This window comes from Neodiprion fabricii, chromosome 4 (assembly GCF_021155785.1).
Source record: "Neodiprion fabricii isolate iyNeoFabr1 chromosome 4, iyNeoFabr1.1, whole genome shotgun sequence".
In the NCBI taxonomy this organism is placed as follows: Eukaryota; Metazoa; Arthropoda; class Insecta; order Hymenoptera; family Diprionidae; genus Neodiprion; species Neodiprion fabricii.
Genome location: NC_060242.1, coordinates 23293440 through 23306379, shown reverse-complemented (window position 1 = coordinate 23306379; position 12940 = coordinate 23293440). Strand labels below are relative to the sequence as shown.

The 12940-nt window shown below is 35.0% G+C and overlaps 2 protein-coding genes across 3 annotated transcripts in view; one reads left to right on the top strand and one right to left on the bottom strand.

The window, feature by feature from the left end:
- LOC124180173 (centaurin-gamma-1A) overlaps positions 1-3484 on the bottom strand; it is a 67226-nt gene extending 63742 nt beyond the window's left edge. Inside the window, exon 1 of the mRNA XM_046565322.1 lies at positions 3468-3484. The gene's annotated coding sequence lies outside the window, so the exon portion shown is untranslated. The remainder of the gene's footprint in view (positions 1-3467) is intronic.
- The window catches only part of LOC124180178 (carcinine transporter-like), a 34739-nt gene continuing 22690 nt past the window's right edge, over positions 892-12940 (top strand). For both annotated transcript variants that reach the window (XM_046565333.1, XM_046565332.1), the window contains exon 1: positions 892-2118. The gene's annotated coding sequence lies outside the window, so the exon portion shown is untranslated. The remainder of the gene's footprint in view (positions 2119-12940) is intronic.

Genomic DNA, 12940 nt, shown 5'->3' with positions numbered 1-12940 from the left:
CATAACTGAGAAATATAGTTCTGAGTAATAAAGAATTTGAAACGAAAAAATATCATATTTTACAAGAAAATTACGTCTCAGAAAGTAATAATCTAACATTGGTATGATAAATATAAAATTACAACACTTCGAAAATTGATGAAACGTGAGCACGTGATTCTGAATTGATCTTCAATACTGAAGATTACTGCCGATCAAAGAGTTGAATTATAATGAAAATCGCACTTCGAGTACGATTTTTTAGTTTCTAAATTTTGAAGTACCTAGATAAAAATAACGTTATTACTGCTGTTTTAATTATTATCTATACACGTGGCAGCCGCGTGAAATGAGCCTATATAAAATACCAGTATCAAGTCGTAGGTAAATAACACACGAGGTTATTATTTATTACCTTCCAGAGTGCAAGGGCAGCTCCTCGCGTCAAGTATAATTAGTTCGAAATTATGAAAACCATTGAATTGATAAACTGCAATGGGCTCGTCTCAGGCAAGATATTATTATTAACCGATTGGATGTTAAAACGTGTTGAAAATGTATGTTGCGCGAGCGCTTTAATGAAACTCGAGTCGGTTAGGTGAAAAAAAAATAACAGCTTTAACAAAAGTTTATGATTAGACTACGGAGCCAGATTTCAGAATTAATCGAGTTTACTTACCGGTTCTACTTGACACTGCGAGCCACTCAACCACGAACTTTGCCGTAAGGGCTAAAGTACTGTATCCATTTAATATAGGATGTCTGGTTTTGCTAGAGTTCCCGTCAGACTCCAATGATTCACGAGGATGAAGTTAGTAACGTTGGCTTGACTGAACATTGCAAAAAAAAAAAAAAAAAAAATGGTTACTTTGCAAATTTGGAATGAATTTTAAGGGGTTTGCTTTTCAAAATATGATTATTTTCTGCTTTATCGAGCTTTTATAAATTTCAGATAATCTTAAAGGTACGAATAAACAGTTTTTCATAAACGTGCATCGTCGCGTTATCGTTGCCAACTTCAGCCTCGGAACAATTCACGAATGGTTTTATAGGGCTGGAAATGAAACCCCACACCCAAAAAAAAAAAAAAAAAAAAAAAAAAAAAAAACATTAAGATTCTGATTCCAACACAAGATCTTATATTAATGCAGAACTATGCTCCTGCAGGTAAATTCAAGTTAAATAATGAACAGATTTCAGTGGGCTCGACATTATGTGTTTCATAAGGATTCTGAAGTTTGCAGAACAACTCGAGGACAACCGATACTATGAAAAAATATCTAATTTCGAAGTTAAAAGGTTATTTTGCGTGATTTATACACAATTTTCAATGCAAATTGGAACAGTGGCAAGGTTTGCAGATGCGATCGTATGTTTTTCGACTAAGTGTTCTAGGATAATTGATTAGTTGACGATAATTCACAACCTTGTTTCGATGTTTGAGAATGTAAGTATTAGATAAAATCTGGGCCCTGTTGTAGCACCCACGGAATTCGCCCCTTCGCGTTGGTGCCACCTCAATGCAATTGTGTTTAGTAACCATACAGGAACGTAATGACTAGGATAATTAACGTGAATCAGCACGAAATATTGCGGAAATATTACCGCGACATAATTTTGCAAGGATTCCGATATCCCAGTTTCACTATGAAATGCTTTTGTAATATTGCAGAAATATTACAGAAGAGTTTTGATTTCCATTCCGTTACGCGTCTTTTGTAAATTGTGAGCAGGTATTGTTTAAATACTGTCACTCGAGTTCAAGACAATCCTAGAGCTGCGAAGTTACAATTATCCCTGAAAACGCATCGTTGTATTAATGTCACCAACATAAACATCATATTGTCAAGATAATGAGACGGGAAAAAAAGTAATCATCCTTTTCATACAATATGCCCGGATTTAAGTAGCTGTTATCATTCCAGGGCAATTTGTTTATTTGAAACTAAATCAAGGGGTCTAAATTTAATCGGTACCCATAAATTGGCATTGTTGTTGCGAAACGGATGGTGCTGAATATGGACGCGGTGGCTCAGTTTAGTGCAAGGTTAGTTGGCGGTGGGTGAAGAAGCGGGATTCCCGGTTGGATCGTATCGATTTGTTGGTGTCAATTATGTCAAGAGCCACTTAAATATTATTGTGAGTAAATATTCGTTGTATAATCTCTAGAAAAATTTATTTACACTGCAACGGATTACAGCGTATAGGAAGTTTGATATAATCAATAAAAAATTTCTCAATGGCATTCGATATATTCGATGATATTATTTCAAATTACGCTACTTCATTACTCATCTTTGCAAGGGACAATGATAATATTGTCCAATCCCAAAAATTCTATAAGTTTCGAATATTTTTTTCGCGGGAATCGTAACATTTTTTCAAATGATGAAGTCTTTGTTCGTACGACGAGATGAAGAAAAATTCATCCATAACTCATAACAATGTGACAGACAAGTGTCGATTTATAATTCTATATCGTTTGAACGTCTTTAATATCTGCTGAATTATAATTATCGGTGTGATTAACGTGAAATGAGATGTTTTTTCGAAACCATATTATTCGTTGCAATTTTTGTCGAACACAGTTCTACCTATTCGACAGTTTTTACAGTAGCGTGGGAAACCAAAGTTACTGTACAAATTGTGATCTAATAACTTATTAGGCATTTGCAAACGGAGTTCCATACACGTTTGACTTTGCAAAAACGTGGCAGTGAGAAAAAAATCTGCAACGACGTTGAGAACATATTTTTCCACCATCATAATCGTTTGCAAGTATTTGTGTTGTTTTTGTATTTGTTTTATTTTATTAATTATATTTGTATTTGAGTTGTGTAGAAATTTGTAAAAAATATTATTCTCATCGAGACAACGTTCCGTTAAGCTTCGCCTGAATTGTCAAGTTCGCAAAAAAACGGCTTAGATACTGTGCGGATCATGCCTTGCCGAAAAAAGCAAGGGTTTTTAGTAAAACCGCTTTTTTTTCAATGAGTATCATTTATTAGACGTGGTGTTTCTAAGAATATTTCAAAACCTCGACGCAATGTGATCTTACCGTGAGTAATATTACTTTGTCTAAGTATTTTCAAAAGCTTGTGTACTGCGTAATTGATATAATATACTTTCACTATTTGGAAGTTTCCTTCGTAAGCGCTTGTTAAGCTGATTGTGAGAAATCTTTGTACGCAATTCAATAAGTAAAAGTCTGAAAAGAAACGATTTTGAATGATAAATCTGGGTCAGTTCCAAGGACTGACGTTTTCTTCACCATATTCGCCCGTTTCGGTACAAAGAGAGTTCCGTTGCGCACCCCTCTTCCCATTGAATTTTTTCACATTTATTTCTGTCACATAATAGGGTTCTTCTTTCATACGCGTTCAGTACCATTGGCTCAGGTAACGTAATAAGATACTTTTTAACGGGTATTTTGTACATGAATTTACATGTATATTTATAAGTATATATGATGATTTACATATACTTACGCAATTGACACGACGGCTGGTTGAAAAGAGGCTTTTATTTTGACATTCCGGCGAAATGGCTTCTCTGAAACAAATTAAACGTGATTTTCAGTGTAAGAAGTGACACCAGAAATTGAATAAAATAACTTTCTTAGGATCGAATTAAAAAAAAAAAAAATACTGAGAGACAACTTAGTGACTGTACAACTGAAAAATGTCAAAATTCACTTTTCACACGATCTGTTAAAACGGTCGGCCGCGAATGTTTTTAGATTTGATAAATCAAGTGCTGTAGTGATTCGAGAGTTTACAGATTGACGTAGTTTCAAATCTAGGTGATCCACGAAAAAAGTTCTCAGAAAACCCTTGTGGCTTTGTATAAAAATTTCTGTACCCGTTTTCAAGAAATTTTTTAAAACTTTTAAGCGCGGTTCTTACTGAAAATCGGCACAAATGATTTTGAGCACAAATGTACCTTAATCGATTCGACCGAACGTTATGCACAGCATGTTCTATCAAATCCTAAAGATCGTTCATAAATTTCGACGTGGGTTTAGTAGCAGATCAGAAATTAAATGTAATAACGTACATATTAATAATTATTATATATTAAGTAAATATAATTCTATCAGTTGTGTAATATGTTATATAATTTCATTTAAGATTTTGTTGCGTATAAAGTCAATTGAACGTGAAAATTAAATGGTGCGTTTTTACTTTTCATCATCTACGGTGATACAAGAAATGTATTGGCTTCGATGGCGAATTACTTTTTCTAATTCCGATGAAACATTTTTGAACCTCAAGTATTCGAAACACAAATTTTTCGAATAACGTCAAACGGTGAGGAAATCTTGCGATGATCTCGGAAACTGCTGGATGAAAAAGATCTGAAATTTACACGATTTTACAATCAAATGATGGGCATTAAAAACTGTCATGCCCGTTTTCTTCGACCGAATGCTTCTCTCAAAAAAGATTCATGAACTCGAAGTACTCCAACAAAGTTCGTAGGACGCTTATGGAAGATTTTATACAAATTGCTATAAAATGAATAAATTAATGGAACACGAAACCGTGTCATGAAAAATGAACGAAGCATTTTACGAAATATTTCAATACGACAATGATTTATTCAAGTTCTATTCAGCAGTGTAAGAGTGTTTTATTGAAGAAAGTGTAATTTTGATTACCGTATATGATATGGATTTGGTATTTGGAATTAGGAATTGGTTTTGTTGAGAAGTATATTCGAAGTTGACTAGTTGGAAGTTGAGATAGCACTGTATCTGAGACAGATAGTATAAATGCCGGAAAGATGCAAGAGTAAATAAATAGTGGGGAACAAAAGTAGCTGATAACGAGTAAGAGAAATGAGAATGCCGTTTGCATTCGTCTTATTGTTAGCGTGAATCAGGCAGGATGTAAATAAGAGGAAAGGAATGAAATTACAAGGTTACTGTAAAGAATGTGGAAGAGTTTGTAAGTATACTGTTTAAATAATAGGTAATAAATGATCGGAAATAATGGGAGAAACGTGGTAATGGCAGGCCAGTTGTAACAAAGTGATGAAAAGTACCGCTTGTTTTTCTTCAGAAAAAATGAATTCTTCATAAAACGTGTATATCAAGAAAATACGTTAGTTTTACTTCACATTTAGAGACATTATTCTTACATAGTTTATATGCTTTTCCATAATCACATTTTTCGTTTCAATGAAATAGCTACCGTTGATCTTTTGTCCACATTCGCGCCCCCTTTTTTTTTATCAAATTACTAAAAGAATACGACGAACAAAAAAAAAAAAAAGTTGGATCGTGGCAAAGAGGATCGGTAACACAAGAATACTTTCTAAAAACACAAAGTAAATCTGTCGAGGTGTATTTGGAGAGGGTATTATTTACGCACGGTAATTTTTGCCTACGGCACTTTTGCACTTCGATGCACACGACACTTTTGCACACAGCAATATTGCAAGCGAAGCTTTTACCCGCGGCACTGCGTTAAGAAGAGAAAAAATGAGTGTACCCAACTCTGTCATAATCATCTTTTGCGATTTTTCGTAAGGATCGGGAGAGTTGGGTAGCTTTCGGCTAAAGCACACCTGATAACAAATCCGGCGTGCAAATATTTCACGTACAATAATACCATGTGCGAAAGTATCGTGTAGATTAAAATTTGCGTGCGTAATCGTGTCGTGTGCGAAGAGGTCGTTCGCAAACAAACGGGGTGTCAAAGTGTCCTGCATGGGTTTTAGGTTGGTGTGGACTGAGAGACCGTGGGCGCCGTAAAAATGTCACTGATTAAAATGGTAGACGTTATTGTCAATGACAATGCCACTCATTATCTGATTAAAAATTAAAAAATATGCCAATAAAGCTCGATCTACATACTTTTGAATAAAACAAACACCAATCGATTCGATTTTTTGGCGAAAAATGGCAAAATGACGTGCTGATTTCTCGTTGACGACGAAGTGTTTCTCGTTCTTTTTAAATCATTATCAAATTTGATTCATAGTACAACTTCAACTGCGCATCGCTAAATATGTCATGTATGGATGTGGTTTCTGCTGCAGGTTCCTTCACCTCCTTAGGTGCACGTGATAGACATTGTATGCATACAATGAAAAGCAAAAATTTCTTTCCGACGAAACTGTCTCACTGTCATCGACACAGTGATAATAAAAACCGTAAACGCTCAAAGCAGAATACGATTTAATCGTTGTAAAATAACGCATATTTGATAAGCAAACAGTGAAGCGCCAGCGTGTGAGCCATATATGTTTATGGATTATGCACGTCATTTGCAGTTACAGCGATTAAGAGATAACTTGAAATATTTGCGAAAGCATGAGTTTGTAGTGTGATAAACCATCCATAGCAAGCAATTCGTACCGACAGACATTCAAGACAGCTTCCAACGTTGATTGTATTCAATATTCTCCATTTGGCTTGACGGAATTGGATATTTTATTAAAATTAAAACCCCACGTTTTTTTTTTGATAATTTTCGGGATATTAGTAAGGTTCTTAAATCCCGCTACGAAAGAGAACCGTTCCCGTTCATTTGTTTATTTGATACGTGAAAAACAAGGGGTAGTTTTCTCGGTCGGTAAGGGTGGGAGTACCGCATACCCTTAAGTCACACGCACAATTCATGCCATAGTAGTATTGATTCGGAGGGGTCTCATAGCTGCTCTGACGGGCTGAAGGGATGAACTTTGTGTTAACTGAGTTCCTCCAATTCTCAACACATATATCGCGTGATTCACCGTGTCTTTGGGGCATTCCATAACAAGTCGACATGCGATCAACCCTGTCCACTTTCGATATCGGTGATTCTTCCTCATTTCAGTATCGATTTAAACTAACTCCCATTACTTTTGTTTGAGATTCAACACTTAATCCAATCTCGAGTCACTGATTGTTCAAAATGTTTGAGCTTGAAAATTCAAAATGCTCATCACGTTTCAGCGAAAAAAGTAAGCGTGCCGTTCGCGATTTATTGAATCGTATAGCTTTCGTAACAAAATATTGGATAAATCATTTGAAAAATTTACATGGATCCATGTTACTCCAAAGTAAAAAATGAGTTTATTCTAAAAGTACGATACCATCATTTTTTTGGAAAAAATGTATGTGATACTATAGCCGAATCCAGAAACTCAAAGTCCAAGATCGTCGCGAGATCTCGATTCTTTATAATTTATCAGTATCTAAAGATTCAACCCTAAGGATTAAGGAATATAATCTCTACGTATCTCTGTCCGTCTGTCCGTATTTTCGCTCATAACTCCAGAATTACTGAAGCGATCTTCATTCCTTTTTTCTCTCTGGATAACCGCAACGTCTGGTTAGGTTGTAGGCTATGTTTCGTTACAACGAGATCAATAGTTTTGGAGATATAACGATACTTGTATGCCAAATCGGAAAGGCACCACACAGTTGTGCGAACGCTGACTAAACTCTTACAGATAGACGAAAGTTATGTTCGAAAGTTGTCCAGGTCTCGATGAACTCTACAAACATTTCGCGATGGAATGCGACTAACAAAATTATTTATGAAAAACATACGTTTTTTTCTGTCGACCGTTACAATTCCCTGTCTTTTCCGGATAGATGAAATCACGGTAAAATTCCCGGTCTGTCGCCACCCTGAATAATATTGCATGTACCTACGTAACGTATATTCAACGCTATTTCGTAAAGGCGTGAGAATTAATTAGTCATTTATATCGAAGAATTTGTTGATTAAAATGAAATGATCATTACATTTGTAGTAATCTAAGTATAGGTTTATGTTTTTCAATACGTGCCTCTTATACATACACATATTTCGTGTTTTGCTTACTAAACGCTAAACGTTTAGCATATTGGGCGACATTTCTTGATAGTATATATATAGGGCATTCCATGTCGCTTCAACAAAGTTTTAAACCTCATATTTTTCATTTTTTTCGAAATTTTGTGTGGATATAGTAGGACCTGAAAAACACCTACTTTAATTTTTTTGCAATTGTCTGAAATATCTTCTAGTGCAATAACTATCGTAATACGTGAAAAAGCGTTGTAATTGTAATATATGAAAAAATACCAAAAATGCTGTATTTTATATCAATTATTTTGGCACAGGATCCGTGATAGTAAACAATATCTTGGACACCTAGAATATTTTCTATTCGACCAAAGCGTGGAAAAATGTAATCTTTAAATGAATGTAAAGGTTTAAATGAAGTTGCTATTTTAAATTTTTTTTTCAAATTCAAAATAATAGTAACTCCGCTTTTTAAGGAAATTTTAAAGAATTTTCGCTGACCAAAAAACATTTGAGATTCAATTTCAATAATCGATAAAAAAAAAACGATATTTTTTCGTTTTCGTGGAACAACAAATGTTGTAGTTCTATACACCCGTACAAGGAACTTGTTTACTATCCATGGATTTTTTCACGACTGGCGACAATCGCTACTCGCTAGGGATCTTTCAGAACAATATTAAAAAAAATTAATATAGGTATTTTTGAGATTCTACTGTACCCACAAAAAATTTCCGGAAAAACAAAAACTAAAATAAAAAATAATACAGTTTGTTCGGGAAGCACAATGATTATGAGGGTGAAGACGTGGAATGCACCATATGTAACATACAATACAATTTTCACGAATATAGAAAAATTTATAATTCGTGAATTAGAGAGATCGCAGTTGATAGCAGAGAAAAAATTTTCACAGAACCAAGTGTTCGTCGAAGGTTAATTCTAATGTAACTACATAGGTGCTGTATTTGGTATCGTTTTGCAGTAACAACTTCCTGTTCGGTGACAGGGAGCTTTTCGTGGTTTTTACTGAAACATAAACGACACGGCAGGATGCAAAGCAGATTTAACTTGGTAAATTACTTCTTTTTTCGCTATCAATCAATAATCAATGACTTTTGATCTGCAACGACACGGCTAACGACAAGCGACGAGTGAATGCTGTACATTCGGTAGATACAATACCAAGAAGGTGTAATTGCAGTGTTCCTCAACGAGTGTGAACACTCTGAAAATCCAATTACAAACGCAATGAACTTGGTCCGGAATATCGTTCAATGATCTTGTGACACTTACCGCGATTGAGGAAATAAGCATGAATCAGAGTGAAAGTTCCGCTTATGTTCCAATACTTCCACCTCTTTCCTAATGTTGAGTTATGAATTTATATCACACGAGAGCCAAGGTCATCGAGCATAACTTTACCCGCACACGACACACGTGAGAAGGTTAGTGACGATTTTATTGCCCCGTTCACTATTGCGAGCTATAAGAAATACGAAGTTAAAGGAAAAACGAGTACGCGAATTTTCTTTAAAAATAAAATTTTTCAAAAACTAGTCATACAACTCACCCTAGATTACCCGGAATACTTAAGATTTGGATGCAACTTTGATGAAAGAAAGATATTGCAGTGGTTCGAAATTGTCGGCAGCTAAATCGGGTCTTACGATTAGTATGAAAATATTATATAATATGCCTATAAACCAGAAAGACAAAAAATAATTGGATCACATTTTTTGTTTTTTCTATTTCGATTAAACAAAAAATTAATCTGTGATACTGGCGTAGTAAAATCCTAGTTTTTTCCGAACGTGCTCTGAAAACTATTCCTGTAATTTCCAGGATTCGTTTTAACAACAATACCATGCTAATAAATAAAATACTAATTTAAAATAATTCATCTTCCGTTTTTACTCTAGTCCAAAATAAACCCACCTCAAATCTCAGAATAAATACTTTTCTTGAATCGTTCACTATCAAGCTATTTTTTCTCTAAGAGTGTCACGTTTCAAGAGTATCACCTATACATTTTATCGAGAAATATTGAAAATTGCAAAAGTCTTCTTGGCACCATTTATCGTTAGACCTTATACATAACAACGATTGTTCCTTAATCTATATTGTCCAAAGTATAACCCTGAATGTTCGTTAGTCAATGAAAGCGATGCAACAGTTATGAATATTCAACTATCGCTCCTTTGATACGCTGGAAAAAATATGATCCGATTATTTTGTATATTTCTGCTTCAGACACAGGAAGATTGGATTTTTTAAATATAACCCAAAGTTTTTCAAACGACAGTTTGTAAAGACGCCGCTTCGAAAATACCGACAGATATTTCGTTGACCACCAATTTTTGTTCGAGCTGTGAATGTTTTAAACCTGATGTCATTAATTAAATATGTCGTAACAAGTCTCACATTAGATATAGCTGTCACTTGTTAGATAAACAGACTATAGCAAAGTTTCCATGGAACCGGATCTACTCGTCTTTGCAATGGAGTACGTGGGAAACGTGTCTGTAAACAGACTTACTACAGCTGTAGTTGGCTGTTACAGATAAACATAATTGCGAAATCATATGAGCGATATAGACGGCGTTGTTACAATTTTACAATAAGCCTATTCCAGTGCAGAATGTTACATAAGTGCCATGTATTTATCGGAAAATGTTTTTTTTTTGCTGGATGATGTTGTAATTTTAAAACCACAAACAAAAAGCCGTAAAAAATAGTATTTTTCGCAATACTTTTCATGACCTTGAAAATAAATTAAATTACTGGAGGAACCATCGAACATGATCAAAATATTGTGTTGTCGATACTTTTTTGTCTTTTCGAAATTTTTTTTCTTATTCATCAGCTTAACATAAACATCTGTGAAAAGAAAATCGACTAAAATTACTGCGTAGTTTCACCATCAATTCCGTTTGCTAGGTACTGATGCAAACATCGTTACAGATCGACTAGGGCATTCCTATTGCATCGCAGTGGTATTCGGATATATGTTTTTGCCTTGTTTAACAAAGCAACGCGTACGCTCATCGATAAGCGATCCTCTAGGGAGTGATAAGAAAATCAGGTACCACTTTTATCTAAAGCAGAAATGTGGAACGTCTTTTGATGCCGATAAAGCTGAAGAAACAAACAACTTCTCTCTCTCTTTCCTATCGCTGTCTTTTTCTACTCATATGCCGTTCTCTATCTCGCTTCCGATTTCAATCAAACTTGCACGCAAGCTTCAGATATTGAGTTTTAAATTTGGCGATCGATTTTAGCCTCAAAAATTCCTCGTTTTCGTTATGAATTCCCTAGTAGAAAAATATTTTGACTACGTAAGAACGAATATCTGGGAAATTCTCCGTCCGAAACAGTTTCATAAAATCTCAATCAGATCTCTGACTGTGAAAGTGTTCCGAATATGTAAAATGGATACGAATGCAATGGATAAACAATCAGTTTTTTCACAGTTTCCAAATAAGGTAGACTTTTTTTTTTTTGAAAACAACTAAAAGTATGCTTTTTCTGGGGTGTTTTCTCGACAGCAGAAGACACAGCGTGTAGAAAGATTGTCGTCTTTTAAATTGTCCAATTCAACGAAAAAAAGGGCAGGCTGCAAGGCATCACGTATATTAATCGCTAATCGGCAAGGTCATCACGTAGTCGTATCACGACCTTGTTTCATTCGTCGTGGTTACAATATTGTAACGAGTAACAAAACTAATTCGATCTAGCCAATTCCCTGGTCGGTTCCGTGAAGAATTACACAGTCAGATCGAGGTTGCGGGTACACGGAAAGAAAAGAATTTGACCATGATTTACCCGAGATAACAAATAAAAAGTATTTCGCCGGATAAGAAATTTGACGAGCTTTGAGCCGGTCAAATACTTTCAACAGTTTAGCGCTTGAAGCACACTACAAAAAAGTATTTAAATACTCAATCGTAAAGGAAATTTTTACACGAATTTGTGAAAAGTAAAAAATTAATTGCAAATCACCGTCGTACAGTGCAGCAATAATTCTCGAGAAGGTATTCGTTTCTTTTGAATGGAAGAAGACGATTTTTATTTTTTATCGCATCGCTTCCTTTCCGCCCTAGACACACAATGCATTATTACCTGATATATTTCTACGATCTTTCGACAATTAGATATATAGACGAAAAAAAATATGGAAGTTAGGGAGGCTTGTCACGAAGCTCGCGTATTTTGAAAAATCACCTGTTATCATAGCTGCTCGTTAGCCATTTATCTCTCTTTGAAAGTAAGGTTATTACAGTATATTATAGAATGAATCTACTTCAAATTGAGCGGGCAGGTAAATCGTGATGTCACGGAATTCTTTCAAGTTGAAATATTTTGTTCTTTAAAAAAAAAAAGTGTTTCGTGGTTTTTTGTTTTCGAAAAAAAAAAATTATCTGCTACGAAGTTACGGTTATTTTAAAGTATAATCGCTCGTTATCGAATTTCTCGAAAAACGAACACATTTTTCTAAAAACCGCTATGTCTTTGGAACGAATTGTCCCAATTACTCGATCTCGGTCTTATTTTGTAGAGTCATGGGCATTCTTTTGAAATATGGAGAAACATTGGCCTCTTCAAGACCAACTGTCTCGCACCGGCGTAGCTAAAGACCAATCGGGAGTCTTTTCCAAAACTCCCACTATTCAAGATTGTTTTTTCAAACCAGACTGATGCAACAGAAAATCAGTTTAGACACCGGAGAGAACAGAACTAATTTAAAAACGGAACAAATTAAGACTTCAGACCATTTGAGTTGAATTATAAAACGCTCATATTCAGAACCTTCGACCTTTGGTACAACTAATTAAGCGAATAACAACATTGTAAAACCAAAACCTTGAAAATCGATCAAAAGAACATCTTGTTTTTAATGAATGTGTATTTTAAATTGAGGTGTTGTGTAAAAAGAATTATCTCAATCACGCGTAGTGATAGTTAGCACGACCCGCAACAACATAATTGCAGATCGAGTCATGCTGCACGAGGAATCAACACGAACGGATCATCAAAGTTCTCGAACCTAAACACCGCAAGGTTTTGTAAATCGAGCTTAAGTAAAGTATCACGCAGCGAATGACAGATTTCTCGCGATGTGCTTCCCAGAACGTTATAACTAATTTACAGACTGATAATTTCCACGCGTTTCCATA